The sequence below is a fragment of the Neofelis nebulosa genome, chromosome 1, assembly GCF_028018385.1.
Source record: "Neofelis nebulosa isolate mNeoNeb1 chromosome 1, mNeoNeb1.pri, whole genome shotgun sequence".
NCBI classification, from domain to species: Eukaryota; Metazoa; Chordata; class Mammalia; order Carnivora; family Felidae; genus Neofelis; species Neofelis nebulosa.
The window spans coordinates 149894134-149907720 of NC_080782.1; the positions used below are offsets into that span (position 1 = coordinate 149894134).

The 13587-nt window shown below is 43.3% G+C and overlaps 1 protein-coding gene across 3 annotated transcripts in view; it reads left to right on the plus strand.

Moving 5' to 3' along the window:
- Positions 1 to 7533: 7533 nt before the first annotated feature.
- CANX (calnexin) overlaps positions 7534 to 13587 on the plus strand; it is a 34775-nt gene continuing 28721 nt past the window's right edge. For 2 of the 3 annotated variants that reach the window (XM_058739484.1, XM_058739476.1), the window contains exon 1: positions 7534 to 7708. The gene's annotated coding sequence lies outside the window, so the exon portion shown is untranslated. The remainder of the gene's footprint in view (positions 7709 to 13587) is intronic. The other variant, XM_058739498.1, reaches the window with a different exon arrangement.

Here is a 13587-nt window from a genome sequence, read left to right on the forward strand (position 1 = left end):
TACAACCCAGCAATTGTACTACTAGGTATTTATCCAAGGGATACAGGTATGCTGTTTCAAAGGGGCACATGCACCCCAATGTTTATAACAGCACTATCAACAATAGCCAAAGTATGGAAAGAGCTCAAATGTCCATTGATGGATGAATGGATAAAGAAGATGTGGTATATATATGCAATGGAGTATTACTCAGCAATCAAAAAGAATGAAATCTTGCCATTTTCAACTATGTGGAGGGTATTATGCTAAGTGAAATTAGCCAGAGGAAGACAAATATCATATGACTACACTCATATGAGGACTTTAAGGCACAGAACAGATGAACACAAGGGAAGGAAAAATAATATAAAAACAGGGAAGGGGACAAAATATAGGAGATTTATATGGAGAACAAACAGAGGGTCACTGGAGGATTGTGGGAGGGGGGATGGGCTAAATGGGGAAGGGGCATTAAGGAATCTACTCCAGAAATCATTGTTGCACTATATGCTAACTAACTTGGATGTAAATTTAAAAAATAAGTTAAATAAAAAATTTAAATAAATTTTAAAAATAACTGGAGAAAAAAAAGAAATCTAAAAAACCAGTTAGGGTTCTGGAAATTGACCAAAAGCAAATGAGAAATTGAGAAGAATTTATCCATGAAAAGCCACTGAACTCTGGGTGAGAACAGTAAGAGTCTGTGGCACTCTGGCCTGGGGCTGCTCACATTCCCCCACACTTGTCAGCTCAGCAGCAGCCCATGACTGGTCAGGCTATACCATCCAACAGCTTCACTGCCAGAGGGGGCTCACTGGATTTGGAACAAACCACAGTGAGACACTACCACACACCCACGAGAATGGCTATAATAAAAAAGACAGACAATAGCACATGTTGGCAATGATGTGAAGAACTGAAGCCCTCCTACATGGGACTGTGAAAAAGAACAGCTACTTTGGAAAGCAATTTGGCAATTTCTTCAAAAGTTCAGTATACATTTACCACTTAAGCTAGCAGTTCTATGTAGTACCCAAGAGAAAAAGAAATGTGTGTATAAAAACTTATATACAAACATTCATGGTAGCATTACTCATTATAGCTCAAACCTGGAAGAAATCTAAATGCACATGAACTGTTCGACGGAGAGACAAAAGGTGGTATATCCATGCAATGGAATATTATTCAGCAACGAAAAGGAATGAATTCCTGATACACGCTACTAGGCAAATGAACTGCAAAAACATTATGCTATGAGAAAGAAGTCAGATACAAAAAAACTACATGTTGTGTGATTCCACTTGTATGAAATATCTTGAAAAGGGAAATCAATAGAGGGAGAAAGCAGTTCAGTGGCTACCTGGGATTGGCTGGGCAAACAGGCACAAGGGCAGTTTTTGGTGGCTGAGATATCCTAAAATTGGATTATGATAATGGTTTTATAGTTCTATAAATTTACTAAAAATCATTTATTTACATTGGATAATCTTTATGGTGTGTGAATTATACTTCAATCAAGTTTTAAAAAATAATGTAATGGTAGAATAAAGACATTTTTACTTTTTTCATTTATTATTTTTTATATGACTTAAAATTTTTTAACGTTTATTTATTTTTGAGAGACAGAGACAGAGCACGAGTGGGGGAGAGGCAGAGAAAGAGGGAGACACAGAATCCCAAGCAAGCTCCTGGCTCTGAGCTGTCAGCACAGAGCTTGACAAACTCATGAGCCGTGAGATCATGACCTGAGCCAAAGTCAGACATTCAACTGACTAAGCCACCCAGGTGCCCCTATAAGACATTTTTGATGTGCAAGATTTCAACAAAACTTTACTTCACAGTCTTTCTCAGGAGGCAACAGGTAGATGAAAGTACGAATTGTGGTAGTAACCCAAGAAAAAATGAAGATGTTAGGTTAGTCAGAGAACATTAAAACATACATCTGTACAAAGAGTCCATAGCCATTTAGACACTCTAGCCCCAAATTGGAAACAGCCCATGTGTCTGTTACTTGGTGAGTGAATAAATGAACTGTGGCATGCTCATACAATGGAATACTACTCAGCAATTAAAAGGAACAAAGTAGTGATAATTGTTAACTGTATACATGAAGATCTCAAGACAATCTGTTGAGTGAAAGAAGCCGGACACAAAGCACTATATACCATATGATTCTATTTATATGAAGCTCTAGAAAAGACAAATCTATAGTAACTGAAATCAAATCAGCTTTTGCCTGAAGCTGGTGTAGGGATGGACTGGGAATAGGTACGTGGGAAAGGTAGTATAGTGAAAAATTAGTGCTTGTTCTGGATTCCTGGTACAGAGCTCCTAAAACCCTTGGAGCTTCCTGAGTGATAGGAGTGTCTTTTGTTATTCATAATAACCCCTTAATAATCCTCATAACCACACCTGAGGTTATGCTAATATGGTGATTATTGGTGGACCCCTAGACAGCTTCAGGTTAGAGGCTGGTTGCTAGAAGAACCAAACCAAGAGATTAGAGGCTGGGAATTTTCTTTTTAATTTATTTTTTTTTTTAAGTTTATTTGAGTGCATGTGCATGTGAGAAAGCGCGTGCATAAGTGGACGAGGGGCAGAGAGAGAGGGAGACAGATTATCCCAAGCAGGCTCTGCACCGTCAGCACAGAGCCTGATCTGGGGCTTGGTCCCATTAAACGTGAGATCATGATCTGACCCAAAATCAAGAGTCAGATGCTTAACCAACTGAGCCACCCAGGGGCCCCAAGGGTTGGAGTTTTCAACTCCACTCTGGACCTCTAGGAAGAGAAGAAGGACTGGAGATCGAGTGCAGTCATCGATGGTCAATGATTTCAATAATCATGCCTGTGTTATGGGACCTCCATAAAAAACCTTAAGTAATGGTGTTCAGGGTGCTTGTGGCTAGGTTAACACATCCAAGGGCAGGGGGGTTGGCATGCCTAGAGGGAGCTTCCCCTAGAGAGAGCATGGAAACTCCACACACACCCTATCTCCCCATACCTTGTCCCCTGTATCTCCTCCATTTGGCTGTGCCTGAGTTGAATCCTTTTTACTAAACCAGTAGTAGTACTGGGGACACCTGGCTGGCTCAGTCGGAAAAGCAGGTAACTCTCGATCTCAGAATTGCGAGTTTGAGCCCCCATATTGGGTGTAGAGATTCCAAAAACAAAACAAAACAAAACAACTTAAAAAAATGCTGTCCTGAGTTCTGTGAATTGTTCTAGTGAATTATTGAACCTGAGCAAGGAGTGATCATGGGAACCTCTAAATTTGTAGCCAACCAGGCAGACATGTGGCAGTCTGGGCACCCTATTTGCAGCTGGCATCTGAAATGGGGGCAGTCTTGTGGGACTGAACCCTTAAACCTGTGAAGTCTGACACTAACTCTGGGTAGTTGATGCCAGAATTGAATTGAATTGACTGAAGTGTTGTCAGAAAAAGACATCACAATTAGTGTCAGAAGAGGACACCCCACATTTGGTGTAAGGGGAAAAGAAAAAGCTTCAGAGGAACCTTTTGGGGTAATGGAAATGTTCTAGATCTCCACTATGATAGTAGTTACATGGTTCTGTACATTTCTCAAAATCACGAAACTGTACAATAAAGTTGAATTTTAATTTTTTATTTATTTTTAATTTATTTCTTTTGAGAGAGAGAGCATAAGCAGGGGAGAGGCGGGGGGGGGGGTGGGCAGAGACAGAATCCTAAGCAGGCTCCACACTGTCAGTGCAGAGCCCGATGCAGGGCTCGAACTCATGAAACTGTGAGATCATGACCTGAGCAGAAATCGAGAGTCAGAGGCTTAACCAACTGAGCCACCCAGGCACCCCAGTACTTTTTTTTCTTTTCATTTTTTTTAATGTTTATTTATTTGTGAAGGAGAGAGAGGGAGACACAGAATCCGAAGCAGGCTCTAGCCTCTGAGCTGTCAGCACAAAGCTCAATGTGGGGCTCGAACTCTCAAACTGCAAGATCATGACCAGAGCTGAAGTCGGACTGAGCCACCCAGACACCCCACTTTTTTTTTTTTAAAGTAAACTCTACGCCCAACGTGGGACTTGAACTCATGACTGCCAGATCAAGAGTGGCATGCACTATGGGCTTAGTCAGCCAGACACTCCATTTATGTACTTTTTTTTTCCCTCTCAATTTGACACTGCTAGATTAGTGTAGGTGCACAGAAATGGTCATTACTAGCCTAACCAGCAAGACAGAACAGGATGGGAATGGAGAGTGCTCCTTCTGGCTATGTGCCCCCTTTCTCTTTCCGGCAAAGGAAGGTGGGGGTAAGCAAGGGTGAGGGCGGCTTCGCAGGTAAGGTAGAGAGGCAAGTTAAGTCATAAGAAGCACAGAAGGACAGAAGTTTTCAACAATTTTGTTTATGGTGCATTTGAAACATATTTTTTATTTTTATTTTTAGCTGTTTTAAGTTTTAGAGAGAGACTGTGAGCTGGGTGGGGAGCAGAGGGAGAAGGAGAGAGAGAATCCTAAGCAGGTTCCACACTGTCAGTGCAGAGCCCCACTGGCGGCGCTTGATTTCAGGAACCATGAGATCATGACGTGAGCTGAAATAAAAAGTCGGACGCTTAACTGACTGAGCCACCCAAGCGCCTCATAAACATATATTTTATTTATTTTTATTTTTATTATTTTTAAAACTATTTTTTTTAATGCTTACTTTTGGGAGAGAGAGAGAGAGGACAGAGCATGCATGAACAGGGGAGGGGCAGAGAGAGAGGGAAACACAGAATTCGAAGCAGGCTCTAGGCTCTGAGCTGTCAGCACAGAGCCCCACGCGGGGCTCGAACTCGCGAACTGTGAGATCATGACCTGGGCCGAAGTCTGATGCTCAACCAACTGAGCTACCCAGGCTCCCCAAACATATATTTATTTTTAAAAATGAAACACAAAAGCAGACTTTTATGTGATTTTTTAAGAAGTTCTATACCCAATGTGGGGCTTGAACTCACAACCCCGAGATCAAGCGTCACATGCTGTACTGACTGAGCCAGCCAGGTACCCACATTTATATGATTCTTTTTTGAAAACTAATATACATATGTTATTTAAAAGCTTCCTTTTTGGGGCGCCTGGATGGCTCAGTCGGTTAAGCGTCTGACTTTGGCTCAGGTCATGATCTCACGGTTGGTGAGTTCAAGCCCCACGAGTTCAAGCCCCACGTTGGGGTCTGCTGATAGCTCGGATCCTGGAGCCTGGTTCAGATTCTGTGGCTCCCTCTCTGCTCCTCCCTGGCTTGGGCTCTGTCTCTGTCTCTCTCTGTGTCAAAAATAAATTAACATTAAAACAATTAAAATAAAAATAAAAGCTTCCTTTTCACCTTTCATTTGTGGGACCATATATTGGCATATGAAGTACATGAGCCTTAAGTCAGAAAATGAATGGATCCACAAGTGTTATGGAAAGATCAACAAGGAGCAAATTACCCTGACAGATAACACTTGGATTGCTCCATCTCTTGGTAAATATGGCATCATCTGCTTGGCAGACTCTGATTCGGGTGATCTATATATACCGTTGGAAAACACTTCAAAGAAGCAAACAACTCCTTGTGGCCCTTCAAATTATCTTTTTCATGAGTGGGATGAAGAGAAAGACCACCCACTTTGTAGAAGATGGAGATGTTGGCAACAGGGAGGACCAGATTGGCAAACTTAGTAGAAGGATGAACTGAGGTGTCTACAGTGATGATTTGTGTAATCTGGTCAGTTAATCAATAGTGACTGCTTTCAAATTGGAAAAAAAAAATCTCATTCCTCAGTGTTTTGCCCTTTGCTTCGTCCTTTGAAGAACATTAGGCTTTGGCAAAAAAAAAAAAAAAAAAAATAATAATAATAATAAAAAAAAATCCACATCAGGACTCTTAGCAGGATCTCCTGTCCCACTCTGTCTTGGGCCCAGACAGGATCCTCAGGCTCAGCTAAGCTTGAATTCCCTCTTCTGAGGGCCTTTACAGTTCACCTCCAGTCACCCAAGCTCAGACTTTCAGCGTTAGCTTTGATTCTTCTCTTTCCCTAGCCTCCTGAGTCCACTGGGCCATTTTTCAGCATTGACATTAAATGCTTGGGGTGCCTGGGTGGCTCAGAGCATTAAGCGTCTGAATCTTGATTTTTAGGTCCTGATCTCACAGCTCCTGAGTTCAAGCCCTGTGTCAGTCTCCCAAGCGTGGAGCCTGTTTGGGATTCTCTCTCTCTCTCTCTCTCTCTCTCTCTCAAAATAAATAAATAAACATTAAAACAAACAAACATTCAATGCTTGTGTTTCTACACACCCTGCCATTCCCTAATCCTGCTCTTAAATCAACCGCAAAAATTGGTTTCCCAACTGGCCTCATAGTCTTTCAGATCTCCCTGGAATCATACTAAATCTAAAATCCAGATCTAAAATCTAAACCATCTCCCTGCACACTCCTTTTCTGAAAAAAATTTTTAGTGTTTATTTATTTTTGAGAGAGAGACAGAGCACAAATTATAATTTATATTATAAAATTCTCTTACATAGATTTGGGGGGGGGGGTGAAGAATTGGAGAATATTAAGTTTATGCAAACACCAAACTCTGACCCTTCTCTTCTCCTTAAAAGTGGCAAGAGGAAATAATGCTGGTTCTTGGGATAGGTGATACATCTACTGATTCCAATTTTTTTCCATCCTAAGATTCAGCCTTTGGGTATCCAAACAAATGGAAGTCAGAGACCAGGACCCAAAAAGGTCTAGAAAAGCCATTGGCCATTTCCATTTCTTCAACATATCAAAGTGGGTTATAAAAATTGTGGTGTGTCTGAAATCTTTCCATTGCACTATCCTTTTCTCTCAATCCTGCCGTCAGTCTCTGTGCCCTTATGTTTAATCTTATTTAAGGAAACATCACAAACTGAAAGTGGAAATAACCTTGGATTATAGTATTCTGGACTGTGTGTTGGGTAAGGAGGCGGCCGCAGGCTGCTGCGCCCAGAGAGATGACTCTGCAGGAACGGTGGTGCCTGGTTACCCAGAGCTGTGCAGTCAACTTCAGGCCGGGCCAAAGAAGCCGGTGAGGGGTTCCATCTGATCCCCGCACATGCTGGCTCTGGGAACTAGCCCTTCCCAAAGGCTCAGCCGATCTCCCACTCCTTCTGCCGGCTGTCATTTGCCCCCCAAGCAAAGTGAACGGGATGCCCATCCTAGGTTCTAGGTCCAGGCACCAGCGGGGAAGAAGCCAAAGACATGGGAATGAAACATCGGGCAACTGGCCCACTAAGGCACCAGGACAACCGGGCGCGGGAACGCGTGCAAGACCATCCCCGCCCCAGGGTGCGCGCGCCCGAGGTTCCCTATTCCGCTGCTGTTCCTCCCCCTTCTCTCCTACCCAACCAACAGCCACTTCCTGCCTCACTCCTAGCCAATCCCCACACTCCACGAAGAATAGCCCTAGGGGGCGTATGGGAAGGTGCCTAGAGCGATGGCCGCACTGACCAACCGAACCCTGGAGCTTGCGTGGGGGGGCGGGACTTGGTGCCGTCCGTAGCTACTCAGGAGCGAGGGGCGGACGCAGGGCCGGGCTTTGCGCGGTGGGGCTCGCTCGCGCGGCAGCAGCGGTAGCCGAGGCCTCTTGGTTGTGCGGCACGTGACGGTCGGGCCGTCTCTGCCGCTGTCTCCACTGCAGCGCGGGGCCAGGTGTGCGGGCGGGTGGAGGCGCGGGCGCCGCCGGCGGTCCCCGTAAAACTCGAGGTGAGACAGGAGGCCTGCGCGTGTCCTCCGGCCTATGAGGACCCCGGGGGGCCCGGGTGCGCGGTGCGGCGCCGAAGGGCCGGGCGTGGCCGGGGCCATGGGGGTCGGGCTGGGTTTCTAGGGCCCAGGCCTCGGCAGACGCGCTAGTCGTGAGGGACGAGGCCCTAACCGGGGCCGTTTGGTTTGGGGAGCCAGGCCGAGGCCGCGCTGCCGGGGTCGGGAGGCGTGGCAGGTGCCCTGAAGCCTCCCTTGACCTCTGGGTAGCCAACTTCTTCCTATGGCTTTACTTCTAGGGCTTTCTAAGGCCTTTCCTGGCTACCTGGGAAGCCGCGGGGTGGGTTGGAATAGCCGGTAAAGGTCTGGGGTGGGATCAGGCCTAGTCGGTACTCCTAGCAGTGGGAAAATGTAGTACCAGAACGAGAGAGAATATTTAGGATTAGCATTACAGTTCAATACTGGAAAATAAAGCCGCAAAGCGAAGACTGAACCCTAGCACCCCGAAGACTATGGAGAATGTGCTAGAACACGCCATGGTTGAAGAACTTCAGTCTTAACATACACACCTATTTGGGGGTGGGGAGTAATCCAGTCGGAAATTCACCGGACATTAAAAGCAGGAAAGCCCCTGCTTTTTACTTATGGTAGGTCGTATTATAGTGGAGGAAACTGAGACCCAGAGGTATGAAATGACTGGCCCAAGGTCATGCCATTAATTTTATGATCACGTTTGGGATTATAGTCGAGGGCAGGGCAGTTTTGGTGTAGTGCTTAAGGTTAAGGCCCTGGTTCAAGTCTTTTATGGACCATTTGCTGCTGTGTGAACTTGGGCAATTTACTTACCCTTTGTGCCCCAGTTCTCCCCAAATAATGGGCATAATAGTACCTGATGGAGTTGTTAAATTGAGATGTGTGTAAAATAAGACAGAGAAGACACATTGATAACCCTATATTAACTGCCAGATAAATAATGATTGCAATAAATTATTATAGTCGGAATGCTGTTGGTCCACTACACTGACATCCTGCTGTTTGAATTGGTTAAGTCCTGTTTCCCAGTACCTGAAGTTACATTTTTAGCAATGGGGGGGGGGGGGGGGGACTGGATCTAGAGAGTTAACTGCAGGGCATGGCACAAGTGAATGGTGGTTGAGGGAAGTTAAACTGAGGACTAAGGTGAGCCAAGGTTAAGTCTCTTTACCTCTAATTTAGGAAATGGAACATTTTAATTTTTTAACGAGTAGAGTTTTTTGGGTTTTGTTGCTGGTTGTTTTTAAGGGAAGAATTGTATTGATTTTTGAAATCATTCTGTATCTTAGCTCTTCCAGCATTAAAAAAAATTTTTTTGAGGGTCTTGAATAGAATCACTGGCATGTTGTACACTTGCTGTAATTGTACTTAGAGTGGACTTGGAACAGAGGTAAAGCACTGTGTGGGAGTTCTCCTTTGCACCAGCCAGGGTACATAAGCCAAGAAGCCTAGTGACTGGATCATGAGAAGCCCAGAGTGAACTGTGTGTTGGAGTGAATGTGCCCCACAACAACAGATTTTCTGACGTATCTGAAAATGGGTGTTCTCATCCGTCTCCACCTAACTTATCTTAACAGGACAGACAGTTCAACTAACAGGTTATCTTCCAAGAACCATGAGAGGTAAACGTCTGGGCAGAGGCTGTTGCTGCCGTTTTGGCAATCGTGCTGTTGCATCCTTTAATTAGAGTTCACTTTGCCCTGCTAGATAGCCTAAGGGACAAAGTGACAGTTGGAAGCAGAATGCAGAGTCTTGAATTCGAGGCCCATCATGGTAACTAGCTTAGGTAACTAGCTTGGTTTCCACATCTTTAAAATGGAAATGGGAACTCTCCTGGATGCCACACCCCCAATTAGGGGGCTACGGGGAGGGACAAATGAGATGGGGAACCAGGAACTACTTTGAATAGTATGCAAATTCAGCTCATAATGACTCCGAAGCAAAGTAAAAGTACACTGAACATAGTTGTAACCTGTATAGCTTACTGTAGGACTTTGTCAGGAAAGTGCTGGTTGGATGCTTTTTTAACTGCAACAGATGTACTTTTAAATTAAGCTTAACTGTATGCTGTGAAAACTATTTGGAGAATTTTTTTTTTAAATAATTTAGAGAATCTTCAATGTGTTTTGAGTATTCACATGTTAAACATACTTGGTTTATAGCAAAAAGAAAGTGCAATGGAAAAATGGATAATAATGTTCCTGTCAATGAAAAAATTTAAAACTGTAAACAAGGTGCTATATATATATTTTTAAATGAATGAGTTATATACATTTTTTAAATTTTTTTAACGTTTATTTATTTTTGAGAGAGCGTGAGCGCACAAGCGGGGGAGGGGCAGAGAGAGAGAGGGAGACACAGAATCCCAAGCGGGCTCCAGGCTCTGAGCTGTCAGCACAGAGCCTGATGCGGGACTTGAACTCATGAACTGTGAGATGACCTGAGCTGAAGTCGGACGCTTAACCAACTGAGCCACCTAGACGCCCCTGAATGAGATATATTTTTAAATAAAGACCACATTTTATGTGGTCCCCTGCCCCACCTTAGTGTTTTTGCTTTTTGACTGGATGCATGTGTAATACAATCAGAAGGTATAAAAAGTACTAGTAAAATTGTTCATCTGTGCCTGCCTGGAATTGAGTTCCTTTTAACTGGTTCCTTTCCAATCTAAGATTTAAAATTTCTCATTTGCCTTAAAACTCGGAGTTTTAGAACCATTGAAACTTAAATGATCTCACTGGGCAATACCTAGTACTAGTAGAAATCACTGCTAATGTCATGCGTACGTACTGTAAACCAGGCACTGTCATAAGCACTTTCTACGTGCATTTTGTTCATACAATGATCCTGAGAAGTATATGGTGGTGGTGCTCTCATTTAAGAGGTGAAGAAACTGGGGCCCTGAGGTTAGTAGTTGACTTAGTGTGCCAAGTTATTGGGTAGTCGAGGAGGAATTGTGACTTCTGAGTTCCCCCTCATAAACATTACTGTATATCTAACTGTGACTTAGGACAGTTTATGTAACTTCTCTTAGCTTTATTTTTCTCATGTGTCAACTGAGGGTGATTGAACCTCCTGGGGTTCTTGTGAGGATCAAATTAGATAACCAAAGATACCTAAGACCTATAAGACTTAAATTTTGAAAAGGGTGTATTAATAGATGAGTGGATAACCTACATGAAAGAAAGACTGCCTCCTTTCTTATTATACACTGCCTTTTTAAATTAAAGAAAAGTATTTTTGAGAGAGAGAGTGAGAGAGAGCATGAGCAGGGGAGGGGCAGAGAGAGAGGGAGACACAGAATTTGAAGCAGGCTCCAGGCTCTGAGCTGTCAGGACAGAGCCCAACGTGGGGCTCAGACTCCTGAACCATGACATCACGATCTGAGCTGAAGTCAGACGTTTAACTGACTGAGCCACCCAGGCGCCCCTATATGCTGCCTTTTTATCAACGTTTTTTTTTTTTTTTTTTTTTTTTTTTTTTTTTTTGGGACAGAGAGAGACAGAGCATGAACGGGGGAGGGGCAGAGAGAGAGGGAGACAGAATCGGAAACGGGCTCCAGGCTCCGAACCATCAGCCCAGAGCCTGACGCGGGGCTCGGACTCACGGACCGCGAGATCGTGACCTGGCTGAAGTCGGACGCTTAACCGACTGCGCCACCCAGGCGCCCCTTTTTTTTATCAACGTTTTTTTTTTTTTTTATTTTTTTATTTTTTTTGGGACAGAGAGAGACAGAGCATGAACGGGGGAGGGGCAGAGGAGAGAGGGAGACAGAATTGGAAACAGGCTCCAGGCTCCGAACCATCAGCCCAGAGCCTGACGCGTATGCTGCCTTTTTAAAAATTACTCCCCCCCCCCCCCAAACAACCAAGAATATTAGCCAGGTCATTTCTTCTGTTCATCTTTCTAATTTCTCATGGATTAAAGGAATTAGTTGAAATATCTTCTTTTAAAAGATGAGTCTAGGGGCACCTGGGTGGCGCAGTCGGTTAAGCGTCCGACTTCAGCCAGGTCACGATCTCGCGGTCCGTGAGTTCGAGCCCCGCGTCAGGCTCTGGGCTGATGGCTCGGAGCCTGGAGCCTGTTTCCGATTCTGTGTCTCCCTCTCTCTCTGCCCCTCCCCCGTTCATGCTCTGTCTCTCTCTGTCCCAAAAATAAATAAAAAAAAAAAACGTTGAAAAAAAAAATTAAAAAAAATAAAAGATGAGTCCACAGGGGTGCCTGGGTGGCTCAGTAGGTTAAAAGATGAGTCCCACAAAGAAAAGCCTAGGACCAAGTGGCTTTACTGGTTAGTTCTAGCAAATACTTAAGGAAGAATTGACACCAGTCATCCATAAACTCTTCCAAAAATAGAAGAGAGAACACTTCCCACTCATTCTGTGAGGCCAAACTACCCTAATACCAGCACCAACTGTCAGCACCAGCCTGACATGGGGCTCTATCTATATCTGTAGATCTATAGACACTATAGATCTTGACCTGATCCGAAATCCAAGAGTCAGATGTGTAACCTACTGAGCCACCCAAGAGCCCCAGTAGACCTCATCTTTTGTGAAAATAGATGCAAAAATCCTCAAAATGGTAGCAAATGGAATCCAGCAACATTAAAAGGACACTACCCAATAACCAACTGGGATTTATTCCAGGAATGCAAGGTTGGTTCAACATACAGTAATGAATGTAACACACTACATTAATGAAGGACAAAAACTGCATCTCAGTAAACACAGAAAAAGCATTAGACAAAATTCAGCTCCCTTTCATGATAAAAATACTCAACAAACTGAGAATAAAGAACTTCCTCAACTTGAATGAAGAGATAATCCCTTCCCGGGGATTTCTTCTGTTCTTCTTTTAATTTCTCATGGATTACAGGAATTAAGGTTGACTTTCCCTAACTTTTGAGAGACAGATTCCCACAAATAAAAGCCTGGAACCAAGTGTCTTCATTGGTGAATTCTGTCAGAAACTTAGGAAAGAATTAACTTCACAAACTCTTCTGGAAAATAGGAGAGAATACTTCCTAACCCATTTAGTAAGGCCAGTATTCCTTAATACTAAAACCAGACAAAAACTTCACAAGAAAAGAAAACCATGTGTGTGTGTATATGCATATATGTATTTTGTGTATATATATATATTTTAACATATTTTAACATAATTTCTATGCCCAAGATAGGGCTTAAACTTATGAACCTGAGGTCAAGAGTCACATGCTCTACCAACTCAGCTAGGCGCCCCAGACCAATACTCTCTTTCCTAGGAAAAAAATAGACTTAAAAAGATAAAATATAAAAATGTAAATTTAATTAATTAAAAAATAATGTAAGTCTCCGTTTGTTTTAAAGATTTTTTTTCTAAATAGGTCTTTATTGAGGATAAAAGTTCGTGTATTACAGGGTAGAAATTAAAAAAAAATCTTTTTATATAAGTTTGTTTTTGAGAGAGACAGAACACAAGTTGGGGAGGGACAGAGAGCGAGGGAGACACAGAATCTGAAGCAGGCTCCAGGCTCTGAGTTGGCAGCACAGAGCCCGACTTGGGGCTCAAACCCACGAACCACGAGATCATGACCTGAGCTGAAGTCAGATGCTCAACTGACTGAGCCACCCATGAGTCCCAAAATTTAATATTCCTTTAGTGTTTACCCATTCCTAAAGTTGATCCAAGTGGTTGTCCGGATTTGCTAAAATTCAGTGCAGCATGTGTCTGTTTCTGTTAAATAGGATATTTTGTGCTCAGTTGAAGTTTCATGTACATTGTTGTGTATAGTTTGTTTTTTTTCACAATGTGTGCTGGGAACAGAATTATAATTAACCAAAAATCAATTAACTTTTAGAGAATTCATGAAG